Source organism: Ammospiza nelsoni, chromosome 3, assembly GCF_027579445.1.
Source record: "Ammospiza nelsoni isolate bAmmNel1 chromosome 3, bAmmNel1.pri, whole genome shotgun sequence".
NCBI classification, from domain to species: Eukaryota; Metazoa; Chordata; class Aves; order Passeriformes; family Passerellidae; genus Ammospiza; species Ammospiza nelsoni.
In genome coordinates, this window is record NC_080635.1 from 82,672,355 (window position 1) to 82,687,747 (window position 15,393).

The 15,393-nt window shown below is 36.9% G+C and overlaps 1 long non-coding RNA gene across 1 annotated transcript; it reads right to left on the minus strand.

Moving 5' to 3' along the window:
• Positions 1–3,053: 3,053 nt before the first annotated feature.
• On the minus strand, positions 3,054–12,681 carry LOC132071706 (uncharacterized). The gene is made up of 2 exons (XR_009418180.1): positions 12,625–12,681; positions 3,054–3,344 (listed from the first exon to the last, which is right to left on the minus strand). It is a non-coding gene; the product is annotated as an uncharacterized LOC132071706 (long non-coding RNA).
• Between the last annotated feature and the right edge of the window lie 2,712 nt (positions 12,682–15,393).

Sequence of the window (15,393 nt, forward strand, 5' to 3'; positions counted from 1 at the left end):
TCTCTTTGCTGGTAGGAAAACTGAAGAATTAAGCTGCAGCAGTTCCTCACAGCCATTTTTCTCCTCTTTTAGACCTTGCTGTTGTTAGAAAGAATTTTACATCTAGATTATCACAAAATACAAGTTTTTGTAGGTTTCATGAGGCAATGGCATATTTTGTCATCACAATTCAGACTAAATTATTGTTCTGCTTCAAATTGGTTCAAACACAACTCCTTTATAATCCACTTTCTAATATAGCATGGAGCTACTAAATAAAAAATTACACCTTTTACCAATAGGTAAGAGGTGATGGGAAGTCTTCTCTCCTTACTGTCATACATTTAGGTATGACATTTGTCAGTGACATCAAACATTTAGTTGGACTTCTAAATAGTGGCTGGACTTCTCAGGCACTGTGAGTTTTCAGTGTATAATGAATTATCCCTGAGAAGCAAGAGGCTAAAAATGATGTATCTTCTCCTTCAATAGCAAGATTAAGGCTAGATTTTCCTCTCTGTGGAGTAGATTATTCTCCTAAGCTCACAAAAACTGAATTACTTTACATCTATGGTATACCTTTTCTGACTTTTAAAAAACACCATAGACTGTGGAGACTGTGCATACGTGTGCACACACACGTTTAGAGTTACTAATTCCTGTGAAGTAAGCATAAATAAAGAAAGAACATGCAGCAAACTATTCTCCAGACAGGTTGCAGTCTGTAGCAGTTGTGTGGAAATCACCACTAGCTGGTTGCAACAGCTTCTTTTCCCAAGGTTTAAAAATGCATCAGCTACAGGAAAATCTACTAAGCAGATTACTGCTGAAATTCAAACCCCAATCAGTTCATAAACTAACTAATTATTCCAGGCTCCTACAAAAATAAGAACTGCAGGTTTTTCTGAACATCTGAGAAAACTTTCTAAACTATTTGCAATAACCAGAGATGGAGCATTATGAGTCTCTGAAATATGCTTTCCTCTTGATAAAATATACTTCAAAATTAAAAAAAAAAATCAAACCAAAAAAACCCAAAAAATAAAACCAACCACCACCAGCACAAAATGTTCAAGATGGAGTAAGCTTTTCCTGTCCAAATTTGTTCTTGAAAAGTAGACACGGTAATTCCACCATGATTTTAAGTATATCTTAACTATCACCATTCCATTTTGCAGTAGAGATATGGAGATACAGAGCTTGGGGTGAAGTTATCAGAGGCACAGCAACCAGTGCTACCTCATTTCCCCTCAGTCCCAGGTTTTCTGCTTCTTCTGTCATACAGCATCATCTGTGTCTTATTCTCCATGTTAATCACCACAACGCCCAATTCCAACTGCACATTTTGAAAAGAAACATCTCAGGATTCCCTCTGAGTGCATTAATACAAAGCCTAACAATTTATACCCTGGATTTAATGGAATTTATACAACAGTACAGCACAACTTAGTATGAGATTAACTGCAGGAAGCTGTCTATCTTCTTTCAGGAATCTGTCTGTCTTCTCCCAGCAACATAGATTTGGCAATAAAATTTATTGTTTTTATCTTCTTACTGAAAATCTCTCATGGAAAATGGCTGAAATTTGAAAAACCCAGATAAGAAGGGTGCTGACAAATGAAGATATTAAATAGTATTCACCCTATTACAAAAATAATGCTAAAAGGTACAGAAAACTCTAGGGAGGGAAGGAGAAAGTGAGTTGTGTATAGAAAGAGAAGTTAACTTGCTCTTGCTGTCAGAAATAGAAGTGTTTTTTCTCCAGGAACACCTTCTTAAGATCTAAGAAAGAAATTAAGTTCAGCACTCATTCTCATTAATATAATTCTCATATAAATGCAATGCAAAATTCTTTGGAACTAGTTAAAGCTTGGGGAACCTCCTTAGCAGAGATGACACAAACTGAGTACATTTACTGCTATTAACACCAGAAATAGAGACAGAAATTACAAGAGAGCCTTAGCACCTCACTCTGAAGAAAAAATTCCATAAATTTCAGCATCATAAGCCTTAGGGAAGGAAAGACACACCTTGGAGAGGGATTCAGCTGGATGCCAGAGTAAAACAAAACAACAGTACCTCAGAGAAGCTCAGCTGTCATCCCAGAGGAAGCAGAAGTCTGAGGCACCCTTCTTCTCCCTTTATTCCGCAGGATTTTTCATTGACTTCTACCCAGCCAGTGATTAGAATGAATAGACAAACTTTACTGAGAAAGCCATTTCTGCACAAGCCAGGGCCTTCACATTTGATAAATTTTTTGGTGTGAATGCAAGCAGCATGTCTCCCTTTACCAGGGCACCCTTTCACCCAAACCCAAGGGAACATTTTCAGTATATGTGTCTGCATCCTTGTCAGAAGAGACAAACCCAGGGTTCTCAATGTACAAGACACTAGGAAGACACCTATTAATAGGCTGACCAACACCATTTTCCATTATTGATGCATGTTTTTACATAAATATCTACACAGTAACATAAGGCAACACTGCATATTCATAGAATCTAACACTTGATTATAGATGTAAGATACAGTGTGACAATCCTCCTTCCACATTTCTTGGTAATTTCTACTAGGTTCACCTTTTTATCCAGTAATAATTTGATTTGAGAAATGCTACTATATAAAATAAAATCTATCTAAAACTATGGAAGATTACATTACTTGGTGGAGGTTTGGACCTCAAATACTTGTGGTTTGGTCTTCAACAAGACACAATTTTATTGTGTTACCTCACCAATTACTTTAATCAGTTCCCTGCCAGTAAAAGTGGCTAAGACATGGTTACCTAAATTGCTGCACTTGTTCCAGGGAATCAAAGCCAATAGCAAGCACAGATGGATCAGTTACTTTGGAGAATACAAACAAAAAGGTATCTAAATAGAGTGCCATAGTTACTGGATAAAATTAGGGTAAATGTATCTCATAGGCAATTTTGGACATGATGTTTATAAATACACTTATGTACATGTATATACATCTATTTAAAAAGTAAACTAAATAGACAGTATGAAATACTGAATAAATTGTATGAAACTTTATGAAATGCAGTTTATAATACAGAGTTCTAATGCAAATTACAGTTCCTTTCAATCAGAATCTTTTCAATTGATTTACTTTAAGTTGACCAGAGGGATAGATCCAATACATGAACAAAATGATCAAGGAACAGCCAAGCCACTGAGAATACACCCAGTGTGCAAGATTCACTGTGTTCATTGAAGCAAAACCAGCAGTACTTTTAGTGTCTTTCATTTTGTCCATATAATTTTCACTGTGCATTTTATCAGGTCTGCAACATCATCACTCATAATATCTGCTGGAATTTGCAGGAAATATTTCAGAAATTGTTCCTTCCACCAATACCCCTAGAAGAGAAAGAAGGAAAAAAAAAAAAAAAAACAGTTTTGGTGGTCTAAGCATATGTGAAAAAGGGTTCATTGTAGAATGTGCTTAGATTTCACAGGACAAAAGATTTCTGCCTCAATACAGGGACCATCCAACCCTGAGATCCCTGTGGATGAATCAATACCTTGAAGTGTAGCCATGACAACCAAAGAGATCAAATAGGCTCAGCACACACAGTATTCACAATATTGATTTTTCAGCACAGGACAATACAGTGCTCTCAGTGCCTGAATATGGATGAGGAGTAGCTGGCTGAGGCAGACTTCTCCTGCAATGTCTGAAGTGATGCTGCTGAGCAGCGAGCAGCACTTGCAGGAATGTCACATAACGATAGTGAGGGTGTCCATTCTCCAGTCAGTAAGACAGACTGCAACTTTTGTGTCCACAGCTCACAGCCCCAGGTTTCTAAACAACTAGTTAGCTTTGATCATGAAAAATAAATCTTTAATATTCCCTTTTTTTGCAAATAAGTATCACTGAGATGCTGACATTAATGAGCAGGGCTTTGAATCTGCAACTCTCGGCATTTAAAGAATGAAGCTGCTGCACTTTAAATAAATAAATAGCATATATATTGAAAGTAAAACACCAGCAGCAGTCCAGAAAAGCAATTTCTCTTCTCAACAGAGGCAAGAGAATTCATCACTGCAGTTTTTGGGCTCTATTCTGCTCATGCTACGTAGGGCCTAGATTAAGAGATTTAAAGTTTGCAAACTCCTCTAAAACAATCAATATGACTGTGATTTTGAGTGGTCTGGAATGCTATGTTAATGTAATTAATGGGCACCACACCCCATGATCATCACTTTTAACAGTTAAATTTTAGTGGAATAACAGAATAGCAAATTTAAGTGTGTCAGAAAAAGAAGCTCTTAAGAATATGGAACAGGTTCATGAAACCATAATCACTTCTAACATAAAATTTTCCTCAGAAAACGCCATTTTTTTAAAATTACCAATTGAACACTTATAGCTTATAAACACTTCTAAACAAGGACAATTCCTTTTCCAGAAAACATCATCTGCTTCCATCAAAAAAAACCCCAAAAAGCATCAGTACATTATATAAAACAACATTAAAAATCAAATCAGTTTCCACCAGGATTCAATTCTTTCCAATGTCTGACTGTGATGTTTCATAAACTGTCCAGTTCCTCTATCTCCCTGGTACTTACTTAAATTTCCACCTAAGTCTGGGCCAACACCTACTGAATAATTTTTTATAATGCCACACGGAAGGCACAATCTACCTAACCTCAGATTGGCAAAGAATGTGCTTGTGGGTGTTTCAGAGCAAAAAGCTCACGAAAACATAACCACCCCAGGACAGAGCTCAATACATTCCAAGAGCTGAATCACGCAGAGGGTGACTCAACAACCATGCTTGCCTAGTCTTCCTCTCCTAAACACCATGCAGCCCTCCATGACAGCATTGCAGTCATGTGAGCTGTCCCAGCACATCTCTGTAACTGCGGTCAGATCAAAGCCCTGTGACTGCACACAGATCTCTAGTTCCTCCTGTTTGCTCCCCATACTCTGTGCATTTGTGTACATGGACTTCACAGAAGTGTTTGAATGTGTAAATATCCCAGTCAGGTTTCAGGAGACCCCAACAGTCCTGTCTCACAGTTACACCTTTGGGTGCTTGTGCTTGTTGGAGGTATCCCCTCTCAAGCCTCCTTTTGCTGCTTGGGTGGTACCTTCAGTTGTCCCCATTGCATAGCTTCTATCTGGCTATCCTGTACCACTTTAAATCTAGTTTAAAGCTCTTTAAGCAGAACTGCATTTCAAAACTGAGTTTTTAGAAATCAGAAAACTTTTAATCCTTCAGCTTGACTTGCTTCATCATTTTCTCTTTTTTTCTTGAAAGCAACTATTTCCTTTTTCTGCAAGCGTATGTCTAAAAAATAAGTTTCTAGAGGAGATGCAGATATCTCAGAGCAGTTTCCTACTCATTGACTGCTTATATCAATCACCAATAGCAATCTTGTGGCAAATGGTAGTTACTGCGAGGTAATTGTTAATACACAAACTTTTAGTGAGCTAGCTATAGTTTAAAAAAAATGCAGATTACCTAATTATGTTAAGGGTATGTACACGGGATATTTCCCCTCCAGACTCACTATGCATTTAACTACTGCAAGTGTGCAATGGATCTGCATTGCTGCTAATGTTAATCCAGCTCTTTTTTGCCTGTGGAATTAGGCCAATTTGAAGCAAGTAGGAATCAGGCCAAGCTATTCTTCAGAAGAAGCACTCAAAATGCAAATGGCTAGGACTCCTAATTTCATATTTAAATAAACCCTTCAAATTGCACTTTACTAAGTGGTTCTACTGTTACATTTTATTTCTGTATGGATGCTCAAAGAGCAGCAAGAACATGTTTGCTGTTGCAGCTGACAAAACTTCAACCGCACCTATTTGCTCTTGGTTAGGGCATACAGGAGATGTGTCCTTTCCTCTGTCTTCTCAGTCACTGCCAAACCAGGGATTGACATTCCACATCCTACCCCATGAACCAAATGAGCTACTGAGAAACCATCCACAAGCATCCAAAAGAGCTGGAAGAATTATGTTTGTGAGTAACCATATAGGGAGTTAAGGCTAGGTTCAGAGATACTAAAAGTTAGATATTAACTGATATCTCATATTCTCAATATACATAGGTAGCACATGTTAATATAGAACCCAGTCTGACTAAAAAATGTCCAGCAGGCTGATATATTAGTACTATTAAGGAAAAAAATCACGCACAACTGTGAAGCAGAAGTCTTACTTGGGGAAAAGCTAATTTCCAAAAATATTGCCATATTCCATACTCTAAAATAACAAACCTATTGAAGTCTTTGAGGAACGAACTGACTTGCTTCTCCGCATGCTTCACAATGCACCTGTGATAAGTTTTAATGGTCCATGACATTTATGCACCTGTTCCCTTGCTACTGATTTGCATTCCATTATTAAAAATAATGTGATCTTGTTTCTAATTACATGCATCTGTCCACAGTTCAAAGACCTTAATTCTTCCCTATTGCTGGTTATTTAGAGAACCTGTCTGTACAATTCCTGAATTCTCTGTAAGATTATGATCTCTGAATATGCCTATGCCAGAATATAAACTGTTGTATTCAATGAGTTGCCTTTGCCTGCATATTTTTTGTTTCCTGTGTTGCATACTATTCAAGAATAGCAGATAAATTCTAGCAGAAGAGAATTGTTTTCTTTAAAATTGCAGCACTGAAACACATTTAGCATAGACACAAGTCAGTTACCACCAAAACTGGGTCTCTGAGAGGTGGTCATGCACATAATGTTACTTGCCTGTGTTTGTTATGGCCTTAGGAAAAATGATCCAAGGAACACCTGATTAAGGGTTTGAAAGGTTTTGGACTTTCATCAAAGTCAGCTATTGTCCTTCACTTGGTTTTAAGTCCCTAAAACCATAGGAGAGTGAGCTGTCTGCCCTGAGAACCTGATGAAGTGAAGGAAACACTGATATTCTAACAGAAAGACCTCCCACAAGTTCCAATGAAAGGATTTATTAGAACAAGGAAGTTCATTGTTTGTTTTATTTTTCCTAAAGCAGGACCAAGTCCTGTAATTTTTCTTCAAGAAAGTAAAAAACTAATAAAAATTGCTGAATCCCCCATTCAGTTTTTCATGTGTTTTTCATATCCCATGCTCAAAAATATATCAATAAAACACCACAAAATCATTCCAATATCTCTAGAGTCTGTGAAAAAAAGGGTTCTTAAAAAGCCTTGTCAATTATAAGGTCAGACACCAGGAACATTACAAGCCCAATGAATTTTGTTTGGAAGGAATGTACAACTATGCCTCTCTTTATACCTAGCAGCATTGTGGGGACAATGTTTGCAAGAGCTATCAGCTTAGATTCAATCTTGTGAGTCACTAACCTTCCCTAGAATCCTTTTCACTTTTCCTGGTCTGTATTTGTCCATTTGATAGACCTTTCCTACAAATAGTACTTGGCATTCATTCTGATTAAGCAGCAATTTTCCTTCAAATTCATAGAGTTCAGTTAGGTCAAGGTAATTATGAATGTCAATTCTAGATTCCAAAATGCTGAAAAATGTTTTACTGAAAAGTTTATAAGTAAATTCCTGCAGATTATTTACATTATACATACATCTTGTATAATATATATATAGAATCATAGAATTGTTTGGGTAGGGATCTTAATGTTTATCCAGTTTCAAACCAAATGTATGTACATAATGCAGCATAGTCAACTCCAGGTCAAATAAATAATTAAAAATAATGCATTTTCCAATATACTGTGATAGTAGTAGCGCTCAATCTGCTTAAGAAACTACACAGCCTATGATGGGCAGTGACAGCTTTTAAGTCCTTTTAGCAGTGAAGCTTGATAAATCTAATAGTTTAAATACTAAATACTGATGTAAGATAGAGTTGGTGATCGCAGTGTGAAATATAGGTGCCAGAACACTGATTTGTGATGTATTTTTTGGCTAAAAGTCAGCTAAAAAAGAAAAAAAAATGAACAATCTTTAAAAAATATTTCCAAGTCCTATGTCCTCTCCTGGGAGACAAGTTTTAGTCTAGAAAATTAGTGACTTGCAAACTGACCTGTTTGATTCTATTTTCCTGCAAGAGGCCTACCAAGGGCTAAATTCTATGCAGTAGTTAAGAACAAATTTCTGTGTGAAAGAAAAGCAATTAGTTGGCAACAACAAGGGAAATATTTTCAAGGATTTATAGGCAAAATTCACCATTTATTTTGCTGACCAGGAAGATGCCTTGAAGGTACTTTTCTAAACTCTGAGGGACCTACAATCCAGCAATAGAGGTTCCCTCACTAATAGAAGCACATGTTACAAGTGACAAAACAAATACAGTTCATAATTAAAAAGACTTCTTTAATTATTTTATTCCCTCCATTTTAAAGTCCTCTGCTCCCTTTAGTGGCCCTCAGGCCTCTACAGAGGAGTTTGTTTACAAAAATAATTTATTTGTTCTAACATAAACTGAACTTTCTCATTTTACCAATACGCTCCACAGTCCATTTGAAAACCTAGATCAGAAACTTTGGCCTGGATTTTTAGTTTTAACCTAATAAGGCATTGCCGTGGTTTATATTGTTTTGAACTTGGTGTAAACATCTTCCGAGTCTTTGATCAAAGAATTTTTGGGCAGAGAAAAACTGTAAGTGTTAAAATAAACAAAGAATCTCAGTGCCTGGGAGCAGGTGTCCCAGCTGTTTGGTAAGATTTGCAGGCTCAAAAGATATTACTTGCTCTTATCCCAAATGTCAGATGCATGTTACAGTAGGCATATATTTTAGAGGAGCTTAATCCTTCCTGCTCCATCAGTGCTGAAGCTGCAAACACTTCTGGCTTATGCCAGTGCAAAGTCAATTTAAAGGATACCAAATACTGATGAGCCAACTACAGTGGCTGGAGAGCAGTAGTAAACCATCCGTAACAGCTTCTGACAAACTGCTGAGCCTTGGGAAATTATGAAAATTAATTCTCAATTCTTGAATATTTCAGGTTTCCCAAGCACTGTTGGCTATAACGCTGATCACAGCACAGAAAAGTTTTAATAATGTGACAGGTAAGGTGAGAAAGATAAAGATCATACAACTGTTTAGAAAATGGCTTGAGGTTTTTCATGGAAGCACACACAGACAACAGGCATTTCTGCCAACAGCCTTTGCACGTCTCTGCTTGCACAAATCATACAGGAGCAGCAAGGTCCAGCTGAAGTGCCCTGAAGGCACTAATAAGCCTTAACAGTTTGTGTCTGACCCTGGTTATCCTCACCAGCCCTGATCCAGAGCTGTGGCCTGATCTCCAGCCCCAGGAACCTGCCTGCTGCTCTGCCCTCCTGACCCAACGTGGCCCTGGTCTCTGGCTCTGCTCCCTTGCTCCTTGCACCTGGGTCCCTGCTGCTCTGTTGCCCCCTGAGAAACCTCCTGTGTCTCATCTGGCTGTTGCTGCTCCCCTCCAGGGACTCAATCAAGTCACACTCAAGTGAGTAAAACAGAAATAATCTACATCTCTTTGTACCCATTATTCCACATTTAGATTCCGTATCATAGCAAGCACTTTTAAAGATCTGTCAGAATGTCTCTGTTGACCTTTATAGTGGAGGAAAGGATTCAGAATTATTTTATATTCTCTTGTAACTTTCTTTAAACACTTTTCAAAAGTTATTTAATTTGTACACTTCACCCTTCTGGTGGTTGGCTAGAATGCCTGCTAAAACATAAATTTGGGCTGGCCATTCTCTGTAACCTTGGAAAGAAACCTACAGCAGTGAGATACTATGAAGAGAGTCACTGTAATACAACAGGAATTTCTAATGACTGGGAAGTCAGGCAGGGTGACAGCCATGACTTAGTGTGACTTGCCTAACAATTCTAATTGTCTTGTTGCACAAAATCCTTATTCAATCCCAGGTGACAGTCTTAGGAGTAGCAGCTCACAAGGTCTATTATTCTGCTACAAAAGGAAATTAATCTAGGTTGGTTCAATTCATTTTTGAAAATTGTACATTTCTATTCATTTTATTATGTTCTTAATACTTACAAAGGCTTGATTTGTTATTTGTTCCAAAGGTTTTGCCTAGAAAAAAAACTGTTTGACATATGATTCCTTGACTCTCCTTTTTGGTTTTCAAAAGATAGCATGGCTTACTTCTTCACTTTTCTGTCAGGTATCCTTCACAAAATAACCAGTAAGAGTCATTATTCCTTTTTTAACTAGCCTATGTTGAACCTTGTCAAGGAGTTGATAAGAAAATATCTGCTTTATCTATCCACACGGTACCATTTTTTTGCCCGAGCTCTTTCAACAATTTGTGGTAATAATTGTACTAAAAATCTTTTCGCTATTTAAATTTCTTTTTGTGAAAACCAGTAGAAAAAGCAGATATTAAACACTGCAACAATTCAGCAACATCAATTGTCAGTAAAAAGGCAGAGATCATCCTCAAAATCTCTTTTCCTCATAACAGAGTTAAATAACTATTTCCTTTACACTACTACTTGGCCTATATATATTCTTTTATAATTTCCTTATGCACAGCCTTAACATTTTTATTTGGTTTATATTTTCACCTACTTTTTATCCTTTGATGTCAGTAATGAGTTTGTGATTCTGCCAAGTCAGTCCCTATTTACTCATCTTACTTCTTTTTCCTGTAACTAGTACTGTACTTCTGAAAATTAAAGGCTTTTCCTCTTTTTTATGTAAGATTTGCCTCTAAGATCTCACCCAATTTGTTCAATTTAATTACTTCATACTGGTTATAGTTAATTTATTTTTACCTTTGTAAGGATTCCAAAATTACGCATACTTTTCTTTAGCCACACTGCTTTCCTCCTTCAATCAATCACTTCCTTTTGGGTAAAAACTGTAGATTTCGATTTTTGGGCTAAGGAAAATGAAGGGGATGTTAACTCATTGCGTATCAGTTACTAAGTTTCCACTGATACTCTTGTGTTTGAAATAATTCAAGAAAGGTTATACAATAAGGAGCCTTTGACATTAGTCTTTGCAATCAATAAAGAAGTGGCATATAGACCTACAATATATTTAATTTTAGAATATGCTGGGTAGTATATTGAATAATATTCAGAGGTGGAGTTCTTTACTAAGAAACCAGTGAAAACATCTATTTATATATATATATATAGTCATTTATGTCTAGAGTACATTGTGTGTTACATAAATTTTAAATTTACATTTATGGGACTGAATAACGATGGCATTGGATGTTATCTCTGATTTTGGTCCAGGTTCTGTGATTCAAATATAGGCAGCAGATCCTACCACACAGTCAGTAAGAACAAAGAGTCACCAGGCAAGGCATGACAGATGGCAAAACCAACGAATGGTAGAATACTTGAACAAACAGAAAAGACTGACGAAATATCCCTAGGCCTGGCATCTGCCATGACATCTCCTACGTCTGTCGTACCTGGCCTTCAATCAACTGAGCAGCATTGCACTGATACAGGGAAAGGATGGGACAAGAAATGAGGCCCTGAGGTCAGGCAGAGATTCTATTCTAGCAGGGGAATACCCAGGGTAAGTATTGGTCTCGTGAAGAAGTGCATATGGACTACAGAAGTGTTTTTCATTTTCAGAAGCACATTTTGGAAGAGATTTTGTCCTCTGACATAAGAAATAAAAAGCACAACATAAGGTAAAAAAGCTGGTTTCCATCCAGACTAAAATGGTAAAAAAAATATAACAGCTTGGCTTTAAAAGGATGTCCATCTGTTAGCAAACTAGTGATCATACCATACCCACAATGGTCTAGCAAACTAACAACCAAAAAATTTATTGTCCACACCCACAGCTCAATAAATATTTTGGGCTGGGGTTGTTTTGGGTTTGTATTTTTTTTTTTCTACAGCAACACCATTTTAAGTGATGAAAACTTTTGCCTTTTTAAAATGTCTTTAAACTGTCTAAATCTTACAAAAACATCTTACTGAAAATTGTTCCCTGTCCTTTCAGGTCCTGGGCACACAGCAAACAAAAAAGTTCTTTTGCCTTGGTAAGAGAATCTTGATCTGAAACCTGATAATAGTATTTAACATTCAGTGCAAGAGGTTGTGGAGGTAACAGTCTTCCACAAAAGTGTACTTGACTAGAAACGGTGTTCTTGACTGACTTATTGGAACACAAGTTGAATATCTGCACTACCAGTTTCAGCAGATTGAAGATTGTCTGGTTAGCAAACACATGCCAAGGCCTTTTCATTACTTGCCACGTCTAAGCCAGCTAGATCTAAAGCTAACTTGGATATAGCATCCAAGCTGAAATCATGTTCCTAATATATACAAGCCCTTCAAGGCTTTATCTCATGTAATTTCAAAAAAATTTTACACCATTAAAGAAATGGTACCAGAGTCTGGTGGTACTTGAATTTTCTGAGGATTCAGCATCTCCTGCTGGTTTGCAAAAAACAAAGCTGAAGTCTCAGATGTAGGGGTGTTTACATTTGCTGTACTTCATACAGCACAGGCCCCACACTGTTCCACTGTGCAAGGAGAAGAACACAACACGTGTAGAGCTGTTCAGCTGAAATGTCAGCATGAGAACCTGTCCCTACTCCTTCATATTACACACCTGAATTTCACAAGGCTAGAACTGAAGCAGCAACCTTTAATTGTTGTCACTATAGTACAAGAGTTATATTGTCATTACATTGCAAGAGTTCCACGTTGCTTGAGTTTCATACCTCCTTGATGTTTCTCATAGGCACTGATTAATTCTTAACCTCACAGTAGCCAAGTGACTCCAGTTCCCCTCAATCAACCAATCCACTCTTTTATAACACTCTTCTTATTAGCTACAGGTGTGGCCTGTTAACATCAGGCCTGCTCCTAATCCTTAATAATTGGCTCAGCTGTAACTCTTTAGAGGGTTTACTTTCTATACTACTTTTATTTACTTATGTTCAATCCCCCTACATTCAGTAGAGTACAAGCAGCAATATTTATAAAAATTGCTTTCTTGCTATATTTTTGTTTGACTCTCAATTGATCAATGCTTTTTAAAAATGTGTGAAACATATAATAGTATAAGCCTCATATTACAACACACAGAGTGTTCCTCTTGGAATGGTTATAATGATTTACTAGTTCAAGTTTGGTGCAATAACAATTTGTTTGGATCAGCAGAACTATAATTCAACTGTCATTGGCTAGTTGGTAAACATAATCCCATACAAATTAAAATGTCTTTGTTGCCTGGCCTAAGAATGTGAATGACGATACTGGAAAACAAAAAATTCCTTCTATAATACCATCCCAGTACTGGATTTTCCAGACTTTTGAAACAACACTGAAATTGTAACAAATTCAGAAAGGCTAATTCATAGATATGTATAGCCTATCAACCCTCCTTTGTGAGAGTAATTTCAACAGGCCTTCAGCTAAGCCAGGTGTATACTACAGTGCATACTAGAGATAAAGCTGGTCATATCAGCACAATCTATCATAGAATCATAGAACTACTTGGGTTGGACCTCAGAGGTCATGGGCATGGACACCTTTCACTACACCAGGTTGCTCAAAGCCCTATCCAATGCAGCCTTGAAGACTTCTAGGGATAGGGCATCCACAACTTCTCTGGGCAACCTGTTCCAGTCCCTCAGTATCCTCCAAATAAAGCATTACTCCCTAATACATAATGTAAATTTACCATCTTTCTTTTTAAACCCATTGTACCTTGTCCTGACACATTTCCCCCCTCTCTGGGGCTGCCTGAGCTGGGACATCACAGCTGGCATTCAAGTGTAACACAAGCCTGCAGAGTTTTCCTACCTGCTGCTAACAATGGCCCACCTAGAAGAGGAAAGGCAGAGTCCTTGGACTTCTCATTATATGCTTTGCAACAAAACTGGTGCTGTTTTAAATGTTGTATCATGACCTTCCAAATGGTGCCTAATTTTAAGGAAATGCTTTATTGTATTAATTTATAGAAACAGGAGAGTAGAAGGAACCTGCGTCATCCTGTCTAATCCCCTGCTATTACAAGCAGTCACATCACATAATCCTTTTAATAAACTGAAGTGTCCTTGGATACCATGGTGATGAGTACTTCATAAATATGGATATTTGTAGCTGAGCAGAAAATAAAATTATAAAAAAGTAGAGTGGAAGAAAAGAAGGACTATGAATGACAAAGGTGAGTATAATACACTTCTAAGGATATTACAGTTTTGGATTTTCCATAAGAGACTAATGAAAATTTTACTGAAACCTTCACACCTCTGAAGTAAGAGTGATGCCAGCTAGGGAAGGGGTCAATTTCACACAGGACTTATGAGAAATACAATAATGGAAGAAAGAAAATAAGGATAGTAAAGAACAAAAGAAAGGCCACTGTCAATACAGAAAACTTACTCAATTCTTCACAGTGCGCAATGCAATGGTAATAGCTCAAAAGAGCAAAACCACAGCCATTTACAGATTTATCCTGAGGTTGTTTAATCAGTCAAGTTTATAGAAGAAAAAATAACTTCCTTACTTTTGTACCTATCAGAAAACCAGAGACCCAAACCAGACCTAATTTAACATTCTTAATCACAATAATTCATTTTATGCATGGTGCCCCTCTAGTTTATTTTTGTATGCTTGGCTTTCTTCTAGTTCTAGAAGATAATTCCTTTTTTAATGAAGGAATTCTGGTGGAATATGTAATCATTTTAATTTTTCTTTCAGTAGTGTTGATCGGTTTCAGCATAAAATGGAAATCCTCTCCTGTATATCCTTGATTCCATCTCCTTCCATGCAGGATAAACCTTCATTTAGAAACCACACCTTTATCACACAAGCTGCCAGAAAAAGGAATTAAATTTCCTAAGGTAAACCTTCTATTTACAGCCACAGGGAGAAGTAATGAAATTTAATGAAAGCTGTAGTTCTAAATAAAAGCGCAGGGAATCTCTACTCCTATCCTGCTGAAAATGAGGTTATGGGTTGAACACAATGAGTAACATTCAAACTCTTTGCAACCCCATTGTCTCCAAAGGACTTAGAACAGAGATATATTTGACATAAATTTTATTCCAGAGAGAGGAATGAGGGGTAAAGAACTAATCATTTTCATTCCTGCAAGTGCACAAAAGGAAGAATTGGAAGAAATGTTACAACAGGTATGATTATAACGCAGTAAAATAAAGTACTTCTCAGCTTTTCTTATTTTTTTAATATTATATACATGTTTAGTTAAAAGAAAAAGTATAAATACAAGCTTATTTGTGATTTTCTAGGAATCCCTAGCAGGAAAGATGAAAGCATTTATTATGGGAAAAAATCCTGATCTCTTAATTTTCTATCCAGTGCAACTTTTCTGTTGAAAACAAAGAAAGCAAAATAAATTTAAGCTGTATCACATAGGATACGTTCTCTGTTGTGCTACAAAAAACACATATGCATTCCCTTGAGAAATTAAAGAGATCATTTTGGTGACTCTCTGATAGAGATTGAGGTTTTTTTAAAGC